Below are 21,472 nucleotides of genomic sequence, written 5' to 3'. Positions count from 1 at the left end.
TTCAGTATCATGATCTCTCTTCTTCTTATGTCTTTCCTCTACAGACCATTCAGATCCTTGCCCCTCATCCTCCACTCCATATCATCAGAATGGTCACCCATAATGATCGCACTCCAGCACAGCTATTGCTTCTCTAACATTCTCTTAATTTTTTCCGTTTCTTTTGCTCATTCCACCAATCATTACAACCCAAACCACAATTGCGACTGTGGGCGCATTCGATTTAGCTCTCCTGGTGCACCGGGCCCGACTAGATGGAGACTTCGCTTCATTGGGTCCAGTGATTGGCTGGTGATTAAGACATGTAGGTGTGTATGTATGTATGTGTGTATATATATATATATATATACTGCTCAAAAAAATAAAGGGAACACTTAAACAACACAATGTAACTCCAAGTCAATCACACTTCTGTGAAATCAAACTGTCCACTTAGGAAGGAACACTGATTGACAATAAATTTCACATGCTGTTGTGCAAATGGAATAGACAAAAGGTGGAAATTATAGGCAATTAGCAAGACACCCCCAATAAAGGAGTGGTTCTGCAGGTGGTGACCACAGACCACTTCTCAGTTCCATGCTTCCTGGCTGATGTTTTGGTCACTTTTGAATGCTGGCGGTGCTTTCACTCTAGTGGTAGCCTGAGACGGAGTCTACAACCCACACAAGTGGCTCAGGTAGTGCAGCTCATCCAGGATGGCACATCAATGCGAGCTGTGGCAGGAAGGTTTGCTGTGTCTGTCAGCGTAGTGTCCAGAGCATGGAGGCGCTACCAGGAGACAGGCCAGTACATCAGGAGACGTGGAGGAGGCCGTAGGAGGGCAACAACCCAGCAGCAGGACCGCTACCTCCGCCTTTGTGCAAGGAGGAGCAGGTGGAGCACTGCCAGAGCCCTGCAAAATGACCTCCAGCAGGCCACAAATGTGCATGTGTCTGCTCAAACGGTCAGAAACAGACTCCATGAGGGTGGTATGAGGGCCCGACGTCCACAGGTGGGGGTTGTGCTTACAGCCCAACACCGTGCAGGAAGTTTGGCATTTGCCAGAGAACACCAAGATTGGCAAATTTGCCACTGGCGCCCTGTGCTCTCACAGATGAAAGCAGGTTCACACTGAGCACATGTGACAGTCTGGAGACGCCGTGGAGAACGTTCTGCCTGCCTGCAACATCCTCGCATGACCGGTTTGGAGGTGGGTCAGTCATGGTGTGGGGTGGCATTTCTTTGGGGGCGCCACAGCCCTCCATGTGCTCGCCAGAGGTAGCCTGACTGCCATTAGGTACCGAGATGAGATCCTCAGACCCCTTGTGAGACCATATGCTGGTGCGGTTGGCCCTGGGTTCCTCCTAATGCAAGACAATGCTAGACCTCATGTGGCTGGAGTGTGTTCCTGCAAGAGGAAGGCATTGATGCTATGGACTGGCCCGCCCGTTCCCCAGACCTGAATCCAATTGAGCACATCTGGGACATCATGTCTCGCTCCATCCACCAACGCCACGTGCACCACAGACTGTCCAGGAGTTGCGGATGCTTTAGTCCAGGTCTGGGAGGAGATCCCTCAGGAGACCATCCGCCACCTCATCAGGAGCATCCCAGGAGTTGTAGGGAGGTCATAACAGGCACGTGGAGGCCACACACACTACTGAGCCTCATTTTGACTTGTTTTAAGGACATTACATCAAAGTTGGATCAGCCAACAGTGGTGTTTCCACCTTAATTTTGAGTGTGACTCCAAATCCAGACCTCCATGGGTTGATAAATTTGATTTCCATTGATCATTTTTGTGTGATTTTGTTGTCAGCACATTCAACTATGTAAAGAAAAAAGTATTTAATAAGAATATTTCATTCATTCAGATCTAGGATGTGTTATTTTAGTGTTCCCTTATTTTTTTGAGCAGTGTATATATACAATGTACTTATAAAACACCATACATATGTGGATACTTCATCAATTGTTTTAATACTATGATAGACAATGTTGATTGATTTTTAATTTTTTATTTATTTCACCTTTATTTAACCAGGTAGGCTAGTTGAGCCAAGTTCTCATTTGCAACTGCGACCTGGCCAAGATAAAGCAAAGCAGTTCGACACAACAACAGAGTAACACATGGAATAAACAAACACAATAATAATACAGTCGAGGTAGGATAAGAGAGATAAGGCAATAAATAGGCCATGGTGGCAAAGTAATTACAATATACAATAAACACTGGAATGGTAGGATGTGCAGAAGATGAATGTGCAAGTTGAGATACTGGGTGCAAAGGAGCCAGATAAATAAATAAATACAGTATGGGGATGAGGTAGATTGGATGGGCTATTTACAGATGAGCTATGTACAGGTGCAGTGAGATGTGAGGTGCTCTGACAGCTGGTGCTTAAAGCTAGTGAGGGAGATATGAGTCTCCAGCTTCAGAGACTTTTGCAGTTCGTTCCAGTCATTGGCAGCAGAGAACTGGAAGGAGAGGCGGCCAAAGGAGAATTGGCTTTGGGGGTGACAAGTGAGATATACCTGCTGGAGCGTGTGCTACGGGTGGGTGCTGCTATGGTACCAGTGAGCTGAGATAAGGCGGGGCTTTACCTAGCAGAGACTTGTAGATGACCTGGAGCCAGTGGGTTGGCGACGAGTATGAAGCGAGGGCCAGCCAACAAGATCTTACAGGTCGCAGTGGTGGGTAGTATATGGGGCTTTGGTAACAAAACGGATGGCACTGTGATGACTGCATCCAATTTGTTGAATAGACTGTTGGAGGCTATTTTGTAAATGACATCGCCGAAGTCGAGGATCGGTAGGATGGTCAGTTTAACAAGGGTATGTTTGGCAGCATGAGTGAAGGATGCTTTGTTGCAAATAGGAAGCTGATTCTAGATTTAATTTTGGATTGGAGATGCTTAATGTGAGTCTGGAAGGAGAGTTTACAGTCTAGCCAGACACCTAGGTATTTGTAGTTGTTCCACATATTCTAAGTCAGAACCGTCCAGAGTAGTATTCTGGACGGGCGGGCAGGTGCAGGCAGCGATCGGTTGAAGAGCATGCATTTAGTTTTACTTGCATTTAAGAGCAGTTGGAGGCCACGGAAGGAGAGTTGTATGGCATTGAAGCTCATCTGGAGGTTAGTTAACACAGTGTCCAACGAAGGGCCAGAGGTATACAGAATGGTGTCATCTGCGTAGAGGTGGATCAAAGAATCACCAGCAGCGAGAGCGACATCATTGATGTATACAGAGAAAAGAGTCGGCCCGGGAATTGAACCCTGTGGCACCCCCATAGAGACTGCCAGAGGTCCGGACAACAGGCCCTCCGATTTGACACACTGAAAACTATTGGAGAAGTAGTTGGTGAACCAAGCGAGGCAATCATTTGAGAAACCAAGGCTGTTGAGTCTGCCAATAAAAATGTTGTGATTGACAGAGTCGAAAGCCTTAGCCAGGTCGATGAATACGGCTGCACAGTAATGTCTCTTATCAATGGCGGTTATGATATCGTTTAGGACCTTGAGCGTGGCTAAGGTGCATCCATGACCAGCTCTGAAACCAGATTGCATAGTGGAGAAGGTACGGTGAGATTCGAAATGGTCGGTGATCTGTTTGTTAACTTGGCTTTCAAAGACTTTAGAAAAGCAGGGTAGAATAGATAATGGTCTGTAGCAGTTTGGGTCTAGAGTGTCTCCCCCTTTGAAGAGGGGGATGACCGCGGCAGCTTTCCAATCTATGGGAATCTCAGACGATACGAAAGAGAGGTTGAACAGGCTAGTAATAGGGGTTGCAACAATTTCGGCAGATAATTTTAGAAAGAGAGGGTCCAGATTGTCTAGCCCGGCTGATTTGTAGGGGTCCATATTTTGCAGCTCTTTCAGAACATCAGCTATCTGGATTTGGGTGGGGGAGGTTTGGGCGAGTTGCTGTGGGGAGCGCAGGGCTGTTGACCGGGGTAGGGGTAGCCAGGTGGAAAGCATGGCCAGCCATAGAAAAATGCTTATTGAAATTCTCAATTATTGTGGATTTTTCTGTAGTGATAGTGTTTCCTAGCCTCAGTGCAGTGGGCAGCTGGGAGGATGTAATTAAGCCTTTGTATGAATATTTCATAGAATGAATTCTATGTGTGAAATTCTCTAACCATATGTACCAATTCAGTACAGTAACTTGAAAACATTGGAATGCACATGCAGGTCTGTTTTTTCCCTCAATAAAAATCATTATTTTATGATGCAGATTTGAATTTATAGAAATCCATCACAAATGGGGTCTGAATCCCAAATCACCCCCTTCCCCTCGGCTCTCCATTTGCGCGTTTACACGCACCTCCGCCATTTGCACAAGTGTCCCAAAGCTCAGGGGGTGAACATTATTGAGGGTGTAGGGGTTAATTAGACCCTCAGGTAGCCAATTCGACTGAGCCAGTAAGGCTTCAGAGCGAAGTGCTATACCGAGTGTCAGCAATATGTTTTGGCAATTTCATACAAAAGTGCATTTGTTTGTCTGATTTCGAGACTTGACACGTAACAGATGAAATAGCTCCAAAATTAAATGTTTATCTGTTACTGAGGTTTATATACTGTAAAACTACAGGGGGGATTTGTTCATTTGAATTTCATGCTCGTTTTGTTCTTAAAAAGTGGAACATGAATTGCATCATTCAAGTCAGGAGTGTGTCCAGAAGTTGATGGGTTTATTGATCCCTTTGCAATTCTCTGGAGGTCAGTCACCCTAGGAGTTTCATCAGCAACATGTGAAAACAGAGGGCCCTCTGAGCGAGTTGGTAGCCGTTCTTATTATACCAGTGGTTGGTTGGTAGGTGCGAGGGTGTGGTTTGGGATCAGTGTTTGGGATTCACAGTGTAAATTGTGTCAGAAACGTCACGTGCTTGAGGACAGTGTGGATGCTCCCTCCATTGGTTGCCAGTCAGTTGTTGTAGTTACAAATAGGCTACAGGACGACTGTTAATGATGGCTAGCTAGCTACTGTAACTAAATGTGGTTCTTTGATTACGTAAGTTTATCCTATGCTGGGAAGAGTTGGGTGTGTTTATATGGTAGTTTTACGGCTTTCATGATTTATAACCTGAATGTTAGTTTGCTCTCCCAATGAAAAACGTAGTTACGATTAACCCCGTTGACTCATCAGTAGGAAAGATTTTATTTTCTTTGAGTCCATTTAATAACAATAGAGCTATACGAGCCTTGTTTCAACAGGATGTATCTATCCCATATGTCATGGCTTATTGGAATGGTTTTATTGATAATGTCTGTTGTAAAAAAGTTTGGATGTTGCCACCCGCATACCTACTTATTAACAAAATTATGGAAGTTTCTTTTAAAATTGTTCATAAATATTATCCTGCCAACCACTATATGAAGAAGTAATTTTTTTTATAATAATAATCAAATTGTACCTTTTGTAATGACCACCCAGAAACAGTATTTTCTGTTTTTTGGCATTGTATTCATGTAAGGAATCTGTGGCAAGACATCAGTAGATTTATAATTGAACACATTTATGTAGATTTTACACTATTATGGAGAGATGTGCTGCTTGCATTCTTTATTTATGATAGAAATAAGTTGACATTTTTTTATGTAATTAATTTAATTATTCTTTTGGCCAATTGTGCACCGTCCCATGACGGCAGCCGGCCGCGATTCTCCCAGTCGCGGCCGGCTGCCACAGAGCCTGGACTCGAACCCAGAATCTCTAGTGGCACAGCTAGCTAGTGCCTTAGACCACTGTGCCAGTTGGGAGGCCCGCCAAAATATTATTTGTATATTCTTTATATATACTTGTTTTCCCCATTAACTTTTTGTATTGATTTGTTGTGATAAATAATTTTTTTTTTAAAGTTAAAATGTAGCATATACACTACCGGTCAAAAGTTTTAGAACACCTACTCATTCAAGGGTTTTTCTTTATTTTTTACTATTTTCTACATTGTAGAATAATAGTGAAGACATCAAAACTATGAAATAACACATGCAATCATGTAGTAACCAAAAAAGTTTTAAACAAATATTTTATATTTGAGATTCTTCAAATAGCCACCCTTTGCCTTGATGAAGGCTTTGCACATTCTTGGCATTCTCTCAAACAGCTTCACCTGGAATGCTTTTCCAACAGTCTTGTAGGAGTTCCCACATATGCAGGGCACTTGTTGGCTGCTTTTCCTTCACTCTGCGGTTCGACTCATACCAAACCATTGCAATTTGGTTGAGGTCGCGTGGTTGTGGAGGCCAGGTCATCTGATGCAGCACTCCATCACTCTCCTTCTTGGTCAAACAGCCTGGTGGTGTGTTGGGTCATTGTCCTGTTGAAAAACAAGTGATAGTCACACTAATCCCAAACCAGATGGGATGGCGTATCGATGCAGAATGCTATGGTAGCAATGCTGGTTAAGTGTGCCCTGATTTTTTTTTTTTTTAATCACTGAATGTGTCACCAGCAAAGCACCCCCACACCATAACACCTCCTCCTCCATGGTTTACAGTGGGAACCACACATGCGGAGATCATCAGTTCACCCATACCGCGTCTCAGAAAGACACAGCGGTTGGAACCAAAAATCTCAAATTTGGACTCCACACCAAAGGACACCTTTCCACCGGTCTAATGTCCATTGATCGTGTTTCTTGGTCCAAGCAAGTCTCTTCTTCTTATTGGTGTCCTTTTTAGTAGTGGTTTCTTTACAGCAATTCGACCATGAAGGCCTGATTTACACAGTCTCCTCTGAACAGTTGATGTTGAGATGTCTGTTACTTGAACTCTGTGAAGCATTTATTTGGGCTGCAATTTCTGAGGCTGGTAACTCTAATGAACTTATCATCTGCAGCAGAGGTATCTCTGGGTCTTCCATTCCTGTGGCGGCCCTCATGAGAGCCAGTTTCATCATAGCGCTTGATGGTTTTTGCGACTGCACTGAAATGTTCTGTATTGACTGACCTTCATGTTTTAAAGTAATGATGGACTGTCATTTCTCAATGCAGATAGCCCGGTTAGCCAATGTGCGGGAGCACTGGTTGGTCGGCCCAATTGAGGTAGTATGTACATGAATGTATAGTTAAAGTGACTATGTATATATGATAAACAGAGAGTAGCAGCAGCGTAAAAAGAGGGTTTGGGGGGACACACAATGCAAATGGCCCGGGTACCCATTTGATTAAGGAGTCTTATGGAGTCTTATGGCTTGGGGGTAAAAACTGTTGTGAAGCCTTTTTGTCCTAGACTTGGCACTCCGGTACCACTTGCCATGCGGTAGCAGAGAACAGTTTATGACTGGGGTGGCTAGGGTCTTTGACAATTTTTAGGGCCTTCCTCTGACACCGCCTGGTGTAGAGGTCCTGGACGGCAGGAAGCTTAGCCCCAGTGATGTACTGGGTCGTACGCACTACCCTCTGTAGTGCCTTGCGGTCAGATAATAGTACAAATAAAGAAAAACCCTTGAATGAGTAGGTGTTCTAAAACTTATGACCGGTAGTGTATATAAAAAAACATAGCAACACGCAACATATGTTTCATTTTCAGTGCATGGTGTGACCTCCTATGATTACGTTTGTTGCTGGGCAGTGCTGATATGGACAGACTCATAATTTTTGCATGAACATTATTTATATAATATGGCTCCTCTCAATTGCAGACAATGTATTATTCAGTATTAATAATATGCTATGTTTTAACTAGACTGATATTTCAACAGTAGACGGTGAGAACTGGAGATGACCACAGTCATAACCTGAGATCGATACCTGACTCAAAGCAGATTTAATCAGGAGGTACCTCCCTCTTCACTGTGGTGGAAATGCCAGCGGTGATCTGGGATAAAGAGGATTCAGAGTCCTCCTCAGAGGACGAGCAAGAGTAAGTGGCTGTTCTGATTGGGTTGTTATTGGGTTGGTTACATGTCCTTCTAGTTGTAGAAAGCAACATTACTGGGATAAGTAATACATATATGTCAATGTTTAAACTCTATCATAATGGAAACCGCAGAGATCCTATTCAATTCTAAGAGTTCTAATTTGTAATTCTATGCAACCGTCATAAACACTGTAACACTGCCTTATTATGCTTAATGAAGAACAGTTTTAGCTAAATATACTGTGTAAAGCATCAATATGTGGGTAAACTTAGTTCACTGGAGCTTACAGTGCAATCTAAATTAAGCCTGGTTTATTTGGTGTATTTAAATGTGATGAATTTGGCACTTAAATAGCCTGGCACCTCCAGTAGTCTTTAAATAGACCATGTACTTCCACAGTAGATTAGGCCAAGAAGTTCACAGTCTAGTCTTAATCTATTGCTGAATTCAAATTTAATTAGAGGACTAAACTCTTTGGCAACAAATTAGAATGCACTTTCAGTGCACCTTAGATCATTTGCATGTAGCTGTAATGGAATCTGTGAAGAAAACAGTCAAGACCTGGTCATCAGACTAAAATGTATTATTGATTTCAAGCGTCTTTAGTGCCAGACAAATCTCCCTCAAGACATTCAATAGGCCTACATTGAATTCAAATTTAATTAGAGGACTAAACTCTTTGGCAACAAATTAGAATGCACTTTCAGTGCACCTTAGATCATTTGCATGTAGCTGTAATGGAATCTGTGAAGAAAACAGTCAAGACCTGGTCATCAGACTAAAATGTATTATTGATTTCAAGCGTCTTGAGGGAGATTTGTCTGGCACTAAAGACATTCAATAGGCCTACATTATTAAGCACTGCATGCTTAATATTGAAATTAGTTTGACCTCCGTGTGAGTCTTGAGCCTATGTTAGGTAGATACTGGGTTATTACTGGTGATGATGCTGCCACGGCACTAGCCTAACTATTACAACTATGACATGTGCTTCTGCATTGCTTGCTGTTTGGGGTTTTAGGCTGGGTTTCATTGGCTGATGTAAAAAGGGCTTTATAAATAAATTGGATTTATTAAAGCTCCCTCTGTAGTGACACATGATGTCTAGCAGCACAGCTACTGTAAATGTATCAAAGCAGTCCAGGGCTCAACATACAGTGTATTCGGAAAGTACTCAGACCCCGTCACTTTTTCCATGTTTTGTTACGTTATAGACTTATTCTTAAATGGATTAAATAAAAATGTTTCCTCATCAATCTACACACAATACCCTTTAATGACAAAGCAAAAACAGGTTTTTAGACATTTTTGCACATTTTATAAAAAAAAAAAAAACTGAAATACTTTATTTGCATACGTTTTCAGACCCTTTGCTATGAGACTCGAAATTGAGCTCAGGTGCATCCTGTTTCCATTGATCATCCTTGAGCTGTTTCTACAACTTGATTGGAGTCCACCTGTGGTAAATTTATTTGATTTGGACATGATTTGGAAAGGGGCACACCTGTCTATATAAGGTCCCACAGTTGACATTGCATGTCAGAAACCAAGCCATGAGGTCGAAGGAATTCTCCGTAGAGCTCCGAGATTGTGTTGAGGCACAATCTGGGGAAGGGTATCAAAAAATGTCTGCAGTATTGAAGGTCCGCAAGAACACAGTGGCCTTCATCATTCTTAAATGGAAGAAGTTTGAAACCACCGAGACTCTTCCTACAGCTAGCCGCCCGGCCAAACTGAGCAATTGGAGGAGAAGGGCCTTGGTCAGGAAGGTGACCAAGAACCCGATGGTCACTCTGACAGAGCTCCAGAGTTACTCTGTGGAGATGGGAGAACCTTCAAGAAGGACAACCATCTCTGCAGCACTCTACCAATCAGGCCTTTATGGAAGAGTGGCCAGACAGAAGCCACTCCTCAGTAAAAGCAAATGACAGCCTACTTGAAATTTTCCAAAAGGCACCTAAGGACTCTTAGACCATGAGAAACAATTCTCTGTTCTGATGTAACCAATATTGAACTATTTGGCCTGAATGCCAAGCATCACATCTGGAGGAAACCTGGCACCATCCCTACTATGAAGCATGGTGGTGGCAGCATCATGCTGTGGGGATGTTCTTTAGTGGCAGGGACTGGGAGACTAGTCAGGATTGAGGGGACAGATGAACGGAGCAAAGTACAAAGAGATCCTTGATGAAAACCTGCTCCAGAGCACTCAGGACCTCAGACTGGGGTGAAGGTTCACCTTCCAACAGGATAACAACCCTAAGCACACAGCCAAGACAACGCAGGAGTGGCTTCGGGACATCGAACATCTCTGGAGAGACCTGAAATTAGCTGTGCAGCGACGCTCCCCATCCAACCTGACAGAGTTTGAGAGGATCTGTAGAGAAGAATGGGAGAAACTCCCCAAATACAGGTGTGCCAAGCTTGTAGTGTCATAGCTAAGAAGACTCAAGGCTGGAATCGCTGCCAAACGTTCTTCAACAAAGTACTGAGTAAAGGGTCTGAATACTTATGTAAATGTGATATTTCATTTTTTTTTTTTTACTTTGTCATTATGGGGTATTGTGTATAGATTGATGAGGGGAAAATCTATTTAATCCATTTTAGATTAAGGCTAAAGTACAGGGCTGCCCGGGGAGGCCTGCTTGGGCCAGTGAAGAAAAATATTGTAATGGTATTTTCAATGGAGGCTATATCATTGATGAGAAAAACTACAGATTTCCAAAGCTGTTAGTTCGTTTTGTGGAAAACAAAATTTGGCAAAAAACTAAATGGTTTTGATAGGGCCCTACAACTGTAGCCTTCTGACTGTTCAGAATCACTAATAATAACACCCTTTTTGAGATTGCATTACTCCTGTTAGTCTCTGTCATGATGTTGCCTGCTTGGGTACTGCAAACCCCATCCCCCTCTCCCTGCCTCTCCCTTTCCACCACAACCCATGCGGTGATCACAGAGAGATGTCGTAAATTCCTGAGAATCTCCCCACCACAAACAGTATTAAGAGAGGGTAAACTTTCAGGACAAAGGAATTCTCTTCCACCTCACAGAACTTGAGGTACGAACATATTTCATATTCCTGCACAAGTAGGAAAGATCGGTGGACAGTCCAGCTATTAACATGTCCATTGGTCACCACGTGGGAAACTCACGTGAGACTGTGGGACCACATTACCATACCGCTGTTTATATAATAGCCTCAGATATGAGGTTAACATCTGTTTGTTGTATAAAATGAATGAGTGAGTATGATACTGTTTGTATAATTGTGTAATATGATTTTGAACTGTTTAATGAAGGAAAATACAACTCCCGGTTGTATTTGAACTAAACCCAAGGACCGCCCCTGAGCCAGTTGGGTCAGAGACCATGGGACCACCCCTCTCTGCTATCTGAATAAAAGCCAACTCTTAAGAAATTACCCCAGACCATGTTTCTCTCAATCACGAGAGGACAAAGGTTGCAGACCAGCTTACCTCGATAACGAGAGGGCCAAGGTTTGAGACCAGACTGCTGAATCTTTTAACCATCCCACGTGGTTAAAACTCTTATACGAATCATAACAAGTCTTTGATATTGACTTCTAGTCTGCAGCTAGGAATTCGGTATCATTGAACGCGAAGAAAGACAACCGCCGAAACAATCATTCTATAACGAATGTCCCTCTGAACAATCCACAATAGCCAAGACAAGAGACCGACGAATCTCCAACAGAAACTAACTTCACTCCAACAGAAACTAACTTCTCTCCAACGATCAAGACAACACACCGAGCGTAACTATATATATATTGATTGCAATTGTTCCCGAATGAGTGAGCGTTCATGTGTAAGGATTAGCATGTCAATTGTTATAATTATGGACTCTGTAGTGAATTCTTAGTCGAACGCCATTTTCCCTTTGTCTAACAGCCGCCATGCCGGTTCAGCACACTAGGGCATATTGCTCCCATCATTTCATGTAACTATTTTAAGTTTGTTTGTTTGTTTATGCATTTCTGTGAATTAATTAGTTAGTAATAAATAAATGATTTAAGACAATTGATGTATGGATGACTCATAGTGAAGACTGGGTTCGTGCAGATCAACGATTTATGACGTTTGGAATGAGACTGACGTAAGGTAGAGTAAATAAATCATTAATTAGAAGACCATTGATCAGATATGAAAATATCTGAAAGGTTATATTGGGAAATTATAACTTTGTAATCWAATAACTTTCCCTGGTGCCCTCGAATTCATAGTTAATTAATTACGTTATTACTCAAGTGATCGCGTAATCCCTAATTATAGGAATCTATGATAAAAACTATAAGTCTTCAATTTAACGATAGCAAAGACACGACATCTCTAACACTCCAAAGAATCAGTGTAAATATGCCTTTTATGCTCGCTTCAAGGCAAGCAACAGTGAAGCATGCATGAGAGCACTAGCCGTTCTGGACGACTGTGTGATCACGCTCTCCAGAGCCATTGTGAGCAAGACCTTTAAACAAATCAACAGTCACAAAGCCACGGGGCCAGACGGATTACCAGGACGTGTACTCAAAGCATGCGCGGGCCAACTGGCAGGTGTCTACACTGACATTTTCAACCTTTCCCTGACCATGTCTGTAATACCTACTTGTTTCAAGCAGACCACCATAGTCTCTGTGCCCAAGAAAGCGAAGGTAACCTGCCTAAATGATTACCGCCCCATAGTGCTCACGTCGGTAGCCATGAAGTGCTTTGAAAGACTGGTCATGGCTCACGTCAGCACCATCATCCCGGAAACCCTAGACCCACTCCAATTCGCATACCACCCCAACAGATCCACAGATGACGCAAACTCAATCGCACTCCACACTGCCCTTTCCCACCTGGATAAAAGGAACACCTATGTGAGAATGCTGTTCATTGACTACAGCTCAGCGTTCAACACCATAGTGCCCACAAAGCTCATCACTAAGCTAAGGTCCCTGGGACTAGACTTCCTGATGGGCCGCCCCAAGGTGGTAAGGGTAGGCAACAACACGTCTGCCACGCTGATCCTCAACACTGGGGCCCATCAGGGGTGCGTGCTTAGTCCCCTCCTGTACTCCCTGTTCACGCACGACTGCGTGGCCAAACATGATTCCAACACCATCATTAAGTTTGCTGATGACACAACAGTGATAGGCCTGATCACTGACAACGATGAGAGAGCCTATAGGGAGGAGGTCAGAGACCTGGCAGTGTGGTGCCAGGACAACAACCTCTCCCTCAATGTGAGCAAGACAAAGGAGCTGATCGTGGACTACTGGAAAAGGCGGGCCAAACAGGCCGGTATAACATCGACAGGGCTGTAGTGGAGCGGGTCGAGAGCTTCACGTTCCTTGGTGTATACATCACCAATGAACTATCATGGTCCAAACACACCGAGACAGTCGTGAAGAGGGGACGAGAACACCTTTTCCCCCTCAGGAGACTGAAATTATTTGACATGGGTCCCCAGGTCCGGCATTTGACCGTAAGACTCTACTGAGGGTATTGCGTACTAGAGGTCGACCGATTAATCGGAATGGCCGATTTAATTAGGGCCGATTTCAAGTTTTCATAACAATCGGAAATCAATATTTTTGGACACCAATTTGGCCGATTTTTTTATTTTATAAAAAAAAAAGTGTACACCTTTATTTAATCTTTATTTAACTAGGCAAGTCAGTTAAGAACACATTCTTATTTTCAATGACGGCCTAGGAACGGTGGGTTAACTGCCTCGTTCAGGGGTAGAACGACAGATTTTTACCTTGTCAGCTCTGGGGATTCAATCTTGCAACCTTACAGTTAACAAGTCCAACACTCTAACCACCTGATTACATTGCACTCCACGGGGAGCCTGCCTGTTACGCGAATGCAGTAGAAGCCAAGGTAAGTTGCTAGCTAGCATTAACCTTATCTTGTTTTTTATAATCAATCAATCAATCATAATCACTAGTTAACTACACATGGTTGATGATATTACTAGTTTATCTAGCGTGTCCTGCGTTGCATATAATCGATGTGGTGTGTATCGTTGCTCCAATGTGTACCTAACCATAAACATCAATGCCTTTCTTAAAATCAATACACAGAAGTATGTATTTTTAAACCTGCATATTTAGCTAAAAGAAATCCAGGTTAGCAGGCAATATTAACCAGGTGAAATTGTGTCACTTCTCTTGCGTTCATTGCACGCAGAGTCAGTGTATATGCAACAGTTTGGGCCGCCTAATTTGCCAGAATTTTACGTAATTATGACATAACATTGAATGTTGTGCAATGTAACAGGAATATTTAGACTTATGGATGCCACCCGTTAGATAAAATACGGAACGGTTCTCTATTTCACTGAAAGAATAAATGTCTTGTTTTCGAGATGATAGTTTCCGGATTTGACCATATTAATGACCTAAGGCTCGTATTTCTGTGTGTTATTATGTTATAACTAAGTCTATGATTTGATAGAGCAGTCTGACTGAGCGGTGGTAGGCAGCAGCAGGCTCGTAAGCATTCTGTAACGTCCTGACCAGAGTTATTATGTGTTTTGCTTGTTTAGTGTTAGTCAGGACGTGAGCTGGGTGGGAATTCTATGTTGTGTGTCTAGTTTGTCTGTTTCTGTGTCCAGCCTAATATGGTTCTCAATCAGAGGCAGCTGGTAATCGTTGTCCCTGATTGAGAATCATATATAGAAGGCTTGTTTTGTGTTGGGATTTTGTGGGTGATTGTTTCCTGTGTTTGTGTTCTGCACCAGATAGGACTGTCTCGGCTTTCACGTTTGTTGTTTTTGTATTGTTGTAAGTGTTCACCGTTTATTTTCAAATTAAACATGTTGAACACTAACCGCGCTGCATTTTGGTCCTCTCCTTCACCCCTGGAAGAAAGCCGTTACGCATTCATTAAAACAGCACTTTCCTGCGTTTTGCCAGAAGCTCTTCGCTGTGCTTCAAGCCTATCAACTCCCGAGATTAGGCTGGTGTAACCGATGTGAAATGACTAGCTAGTTAGCGGGGTGCACGCTAATAGCGTTTCAAACGTCACTCGCTCTGAGACTTGGAGTAGTTGTTCCCCTTGCTCTGCATGGGTAACGCTGCTTCGAGGGTGGCTGTTGTCGTTGTGTTCCTGGTTCGAGCCCAGGTAGGAGCGAGGAGAGGGATGGAAGCTATACTGTTACACTGGCAATACTAAAGTGCCTATGAGAACATCCAATAGTCAAAGGTTAATGAAATACAAATGGTATAGAGAGAAATAGTCCTATAATTACTATAATAACTACAACCTAAAACTTATTATCTGGGAATATTGAAGACTCATGTTAAAAGGAACCACCAGCTTTCATATGTGCTCATGTTCTGAGCAAGGAACTTAAACGTTAGCTTTCTTACATGGCACATATTGCACTTTTACTTTCTTCTCCAACACTTTGTTTTTGCATTATTTAAACCAAATTGAACATGTTTCATTATTTATTTGAGGCTAAATTGATTTTATTAATGTATTATATTAAGTTAAAATAAGTGTTCATTCAGTATTGTTGTAATTGTCATTATTACAAATAAATAAATAAAAATCGGCCGATTAATCGGTATCGGCTTTTTTGGTCCTCCAATAATCGGTATCGGCATTGAAAAATCATAATCGGTCGACCTCTACTGCGTACGGCCCAGTACATCACTGGGGCCAAGCTTCCTGCCATCCAATACCTATATACTAGGCGGTGTCAGAGGAAGGCCCCAAAAATGGTCAAACACTCCAGTCACCCAAGTCATACTGTTCTCTCCACTACCTTATGGCAAGTGATACCGGAGTGCCAAGTCTAGGACCAAAAGGCGCATTAACAGCTTCTAGCCCCAAGCCACAAAACTGCTGAACAATTCAGCATGAAAATCAAATGGCCACCCGGACTATTTACACTGCTGCTACTCGCTGTTTATTATCTATGCATAGTCACTTTACCCCTGCCTACATGTAGAATTACCATGACTAACCAGTACCCCCTGTATATAGCCTCATTATTGTTATTTATTATTATTTTTTACTTTAGTAAATATTTTCTTAACTCTATTTCTTGAACTGCATTGTTGGTTAAGGGCTTGTAACTAAGCATTTCACGGTAAGGTCTACACCTGTCCTATTCAGCGAATGTGACAAATAACATTCAATTTGATTTTAAATATGATATTGCCAAGTTAAAGTTAGGCTACTTGCTCAGCCCGCAAATGAAAGAGAAAATCACCGCTATTGATATTATGTCATGGAGCTTTGACTTGGCATTGGCCCAGTGTGCCACTGGCAAATTTACATGAATATCAAGCTCTGTAATCCATATGTTTATTACAGAAACATTACCATAGCTTGCAAGATCTTTAACAAGCGTATTCCAAGAGCCCAGTATTACTAGACTAGAGTTTGTGTTGAGTGACTATTGAAAATACTCTGGAACTTTAGATATCATATTAGATGGGAGCTTTGTTTTGGCTGACATTTTTGGATAGCTGAGTCAGGAGCAGGTATTATTTACATACCACACCCATCCTTGGTCACGTATGATAGAGTTCTTCTCCATCAGCATGCCATCTTATCTCCACCATGGCCACAGACATGCTGGCTGTGTCTGGTACTATCATATATTTTCAGTGCAATGTTACCAGGGTGTTTGTTAGTTGACAGGTATGTTATTTTGCAGTACCTATGAGACTGTGTGAGGCCCCGACCTTTCTCTGGTCTGGTAAAGTAAACACCTTGTCAGATTGCATTCCAACACCCTAAGGTAAGCTAAGGGTAGCATCATTTTGGATTTTAAACTCAACATTTAGAGACAGGTTTTACAGCTTTAGGTTAAGGGTACATATGTAGGATCTTAATTTGAGCCAATTTGCTGCAGCAGGACAATAATCCTGCAGCAACAGGAAATGTGGATTTTAATGAATATATTTTTTTTGTAGGGGTTGATACATGTTTCGTTGGGAAAATCAAGTCGGATATTTGAAAGTGGAAATTACAAACTTTAGAACCTTTTTTAAACCTTGAATAAACGACAAGTTTGTGTTCCTGCTGTGCAGGAAAATTCTCAGCGGCAAAAGAGTGATCAAATTAAGATCCTACATCTGTATGCCCTGTCTGAGAGGCTTTTCTCTTATTTTCATGGGAGTTTTATGCCTGTTTTGTCACCCATTTATCTTATTTTGGGGCTTTGGCTCTGAGTGAAAAATAGAATAAACTACTAATGTAAGAATAAGAAGAATACTTTATTGATACGTTTCTGTCTCATCAGAGACCATCCTTGCATTGCCTGGAGTGGCCTCAGCAGGAAGGTCCCAGTCCTGGTGTTCTTTGCTGAAGCCATCGTCTCTAAGGATGACAACATCTGTTCTGTTGGAGGTACTGGGGTCCATAAGAAGCATTCTAAAGATATATGCGAGTATAGAATTCTGTTGTTATTCTGTCCTATTCCTTAATTCCTGTTGAATGATAATGTTATGTTCCTACTTTGTCTTTACAACGGTACAACTTGGCCTTCAAGATTGTGCACACGGAGAGCCGGCTGGTGCGTGGCATGCTGACCAATCATGGATTCCATGAGGTACTATATGAAATGTTCAAAGAATGTCTCATTCTGATTCACTAGCACATATTGTGCTGTAAGGGGATAAGAGGGCTGATGTTTGACTGACACTGCCTATCTCAAAGCATGGGAATGCACCCATGGACAAAATATTGGCCCACCATAGCATTAATCATGTTTCACAAGGGAGCCCACTCGCCATTATCGCTCCATCCAAGCACTTACTATTAAGTCAATTTTTATTTCACTTCAATGCCTCTTGACTCCCACTAAACCCATCATCAAAGGCAGGCTAGTGTCTGCCACATCATCCCTAGAGCCAAAGTTTAATAACCCTCTATTGCTAACATCTGGCTTTCTCATAGAAGTGCAGGCCCATGCCAAACCTGACTCTTCACAAAGGAGCACATAAGGGTAGGAATAAAACAGATATATAGTAATATGATGCTGATGAATATAGCTGGTGAGCTGGCCTCCCTTTGAGATGATTTGAAGTTAGAGGCCTATATTTCAGCAGATTAGCGGCTGAGTATCGGATCTGAGCCTCAGATCCATCCTTATCAAGCTGTCAGATGTGATGTGGTGGTTATCAACTGTGTAAACCTCATGTTTGCACCAAGGCTATATTTTTCCTGTTATGATGTCCTTTAATTAACTGGTGTCCATTTTTTGTTTTTCGATTTCCCCTGCCATTGCATATAGTGTGGTCTTACTGTGAGTAGTGCCTTTAAGTAGTCTGACGTACATAACGTTTAGATCTGAGCTTGACTGGAAGGTCTTATTTTCAGATCCATTTAAACAGTAATGACTTCAACCTCATGTGGATGTGGTATCACCTCAAGCCTTACCTCCTACGTAGCCTTCAAGACTTTCAGAAGGTCAACCACTTCCCTAGGTACCACAGTGTGTCCAAATGTACACAGAACTATGTCCAATTGGCTTGCTACACTTCCTGATGTAAAGGTTCACTCTGCTTAGCATTTTAAACCCCTTCAAATCGGGCTTGTGTTTATTGGCTTCCACAGTAAAGTACATTTTGTTTGGACCAGTGCCTTTCTAAAACATGAAATGAATCAAACTGTCATGCAGGAGTCTCGTTGCCATTGTGTTTGTACAAGGTCTTATTTCTCTCAGCGCCCAAGCTGTGGAGAACTCAAGCATTTCGAGCTGAACGGTCAATGGCCCTGTTCATTTCCAGGTCATATGAACTGATGCGCAAAGACCGGCTGTATAAAAACATCCAGCGGATGCAGCAGGCTCACGGCTTTAAAAACTTCCACATCGTCCCTTAGACCTTTTGTGCTTCCCTCAGAGTACCAGGAGTTCTTCAGTAAGTCTTTCTTGTCTGTTAACTTACTTACTGTAAATGTAAACACAATAAGCCACCATGATTCTCCTCTAGTCTTTCTCACAGCACGCCACACATCCCCGTCCTCTCTCTGCCTCACCCTCAGGTTCTTTCATCAAGGACAAGGGCCCTTGGATCATTAAGCCAGTAGCATCTTCTTTAGGATGAGGTATCTACCTGGTCAGGGATATGCCAAAGGAAGAATTCTGTACTGTTAAAGTGTTGCTGTGTTATAGATACACTCACCTTAAGTCTTGGATAATGACCTGAGCGAACTTGTGTTGTAAATGAAACAATATGGCCAGTTACGTGTGTGTGTGTGTGTGTGGGGGGGGGGGTTCTGCTGAAAAAAAGTATAAAACAGTGTGTGTCATAGACATTAAGCATTGTTGAGTAAATCACACACTTCAAGGCATTGGCTTTGGAAGAGCTCCACAAGGTTCTCTGACTTGGACAAGCAATAAACACTTTTTCTTTTGAGGTATTTTTATGAAACAGTGGAAAGAATGTCAGGGTGATATTTGGAAAGAAGAATGTTCATTTGTTTTTTTCCCCTGAACTTTAGCCAGCCCTGAGGTTCGCAGCTCTCCACCTCCCCCATCCCTCCTCAGCTTCAACACCTGCAACACATTTTAGCCTCATAAGTGACCCCACTCCTACCCACTGATAGGGCTCTGATAGACTGCTCTATAGGAAGGGTTTTCTCTTTGATTGGCGAATGTCATGTGTCTGACTTGATCATACTGTACCTGGTGCATTATGTGTTTTTATAACATATATAATGCACCAGGTACATATATTTGATCCTCACCCTTCAAAGCCTAACCAGATTCCAATGGATGACAACATCTTAGTGTCTCGCTACATCAATAATTAGTTTCTGATTGATGGTGGGTTTTTGCCCATCAAGTGTTGTCACATCAGTTACTCATGTAGATGAAGACAGTAGTCAGAAAAGCAGAAATGTTGATCTATGTTTAATAAGTATGGAGATAGATACTCACGATCTATCTCCATGAGGAGAGCCTGGCCAGGTGAGCTGTGTACTGGATCTTTCCTTTTACAAATAATGGCCAATGGTTCTATATTGGCTATCTAATCTGTATTTGCCAGGTCATAGAATTGTATAGTGGGTCAAGAGGTCCATCTTGGATAATGGCTTTGCAATTACTTTCTGTCCTCATGAAAGTTGTGAAGAAAGGTACTGTAGCAACTGTAGTCAGGAACTTACAAGTTAATGACCAGTAGAGGGCAGTCTCAACATTTCTGTCTGCCACTGATGAGTGGTAAGACTTGGTGGCGCTTTCAAACAAAGCTCTCCATTGTCTCAATGGTCAAACGGTCACCAGGAGATGACAGGTTTATTACACATTGTAATGATATTTTGCCGTAATAATCTTATGAGTCTCAGATTTATACATCTGCAGTGACAGACTACAAATGAAAGTGTGTCTCAGCGACAATGCTATTTGCAAGATGAGCAATGTTTAGTTATTTTCTAATCATATTGGATCAATGAAGGCATTGCACAATATATAATTTAGCTGTATCTTTGCCTGGAGCCAGCTGTATTACTATATTCTTAAGGATGACTCATTAAGATAGTCAGGATTCCGGTGGGTTTGGGTGCAGAGATGGGTGGATGATGGATTAAATGGCTCATCTCTGCTTGGCTTGTGACACACACACACACACACACACTGCTGTTCATCGCACAACGTGCTTGATTATTAACTGAGGGTAATAAATCCAGGCTGAGTTGCAAATACCACTTTTTTCTTTGACATTCCATTATGTTTGATGGTATTCAGGTACTCACTGTATGCCAAGGAATCCTCATTATTCCACATGTGGTGTCCAGTCCTCTTTAATACACGACAATAGGGGAAACATATCTCTGTTCTAATAATTGACCCTCTATGGCTGTCAAAGATCAATCATATGAATTACTGTATTTATTGTAAGTAATCGTCACTGTGTAGAGATCTGTTGTTAGTTTTGTTTTTGGAAATTGTATATTACAGCAAAACACTGCCTACAGGTTTGCTGTAATATACAATTTGAAGTACGACCGTGGCACAAAGAACATCAAGAACCAGTTCATGCATCTCACTAACTACAGCGTAACCTGGGATCTGCAGTCAACAGCCACTTCTCCATTCTCCTTAAGGAATCTCTCAATTAATATGTAGCCAATTGAGGGAGCATGGAATTGAGAAAACAGAGCAAATCATACAACTTTGTCTTGGGCATTTGAATGGTATGTATTTGATTGTAATGGGAATTTTATTGTTTGTGCTTTTCTTATAACTAATTTCTGTGTTATATTCATGTGCTGTTCTATAAACCAATTTCTGTGTTCATGTAAGTGGCTGACTGTACAAATCCTCACTCTCAGTAGCTGCAATTTGGCAGTACGCCCAGACCTTGTTTTGAGAACGAACGAAAGATATCTCATTTTCAAGGTCTCAGCTTAGAGAGGAGAAGCTTCGTGAGATATTGGTCTGTCACTTGTTATGAACCAGTATTGGTCTGTCACATGAATGAAACAAAACAGTAATGATTAATTAATCATGCTAAATCATGCAAATATAACTTCTCTGTGTATAGCCGTATATAAGACTGCTGGGACTGCCCTGATTGACATGTATACTATGGTGAATTGAATTGGTTGGAACCTCTCCAGCGCGCTGACAATAAACAATGAATAATTTAA

The 21,472-nt window shown here is 42.1% G+C and overlaps 2 long non-coding RNA genes across 2 annotated transcripts in view; both read left to right on the top strand.

The window, feature by feature from the left end:
* The window catches only part of LOC111963280 (uncharacterized), a 26,415-nt gene extending 4,943 nt beyond the window's left edge, over positions 1–21,472 (top strand). The window contains exons 2-6 of the long non-coding RNA XR_002877239.2: positions 7,689–7,849; positions 17,118–17,224; positions 17,367–17,426; positions 18,607–18,738; positions 18,863–21,472. This is a non-coding gene — a long non-coding RNA (uncharacterized lncRNA). The remainder of the gene's footprint in view (positions 1–7,688; positions 7,850–17,117; positions 17,225–17,366; positions 17,427–18,606; positions 18,739–18,862) is intronic.
* LOC139027663 (uncharacterized) lies at positions 10,703–11,887 on the top strand. The gene is made up of 2 exons (XR_011479785.1): positions 10,703–11,306; positions 11,345–11,887. It is a non-coding gene; the product is annotated as an uncharacterized lncRNA (long non-coding RNA).

The sequence above is a fragment of the Salvelinus sp. IW2-2015 genome, linkage group LG4q.2 (genome assembly GCF_002910315.2).
Source record: "Salvelinus sp. IW2-2015 linkage group LG4q.2, ASM291031v2, whole genome shotgun sequence".
NCBI lineage: Eukaryota > Metazoa > Chordata > Actinopteri > Salmoniformes > Salmonidae > Salvelinus > Salvelinus sp. IW2-2015.
Note: the sequence above shows the minus strand (reverse complement) of the source record. Positions and strands in the feature narration are given on the sequence as shown.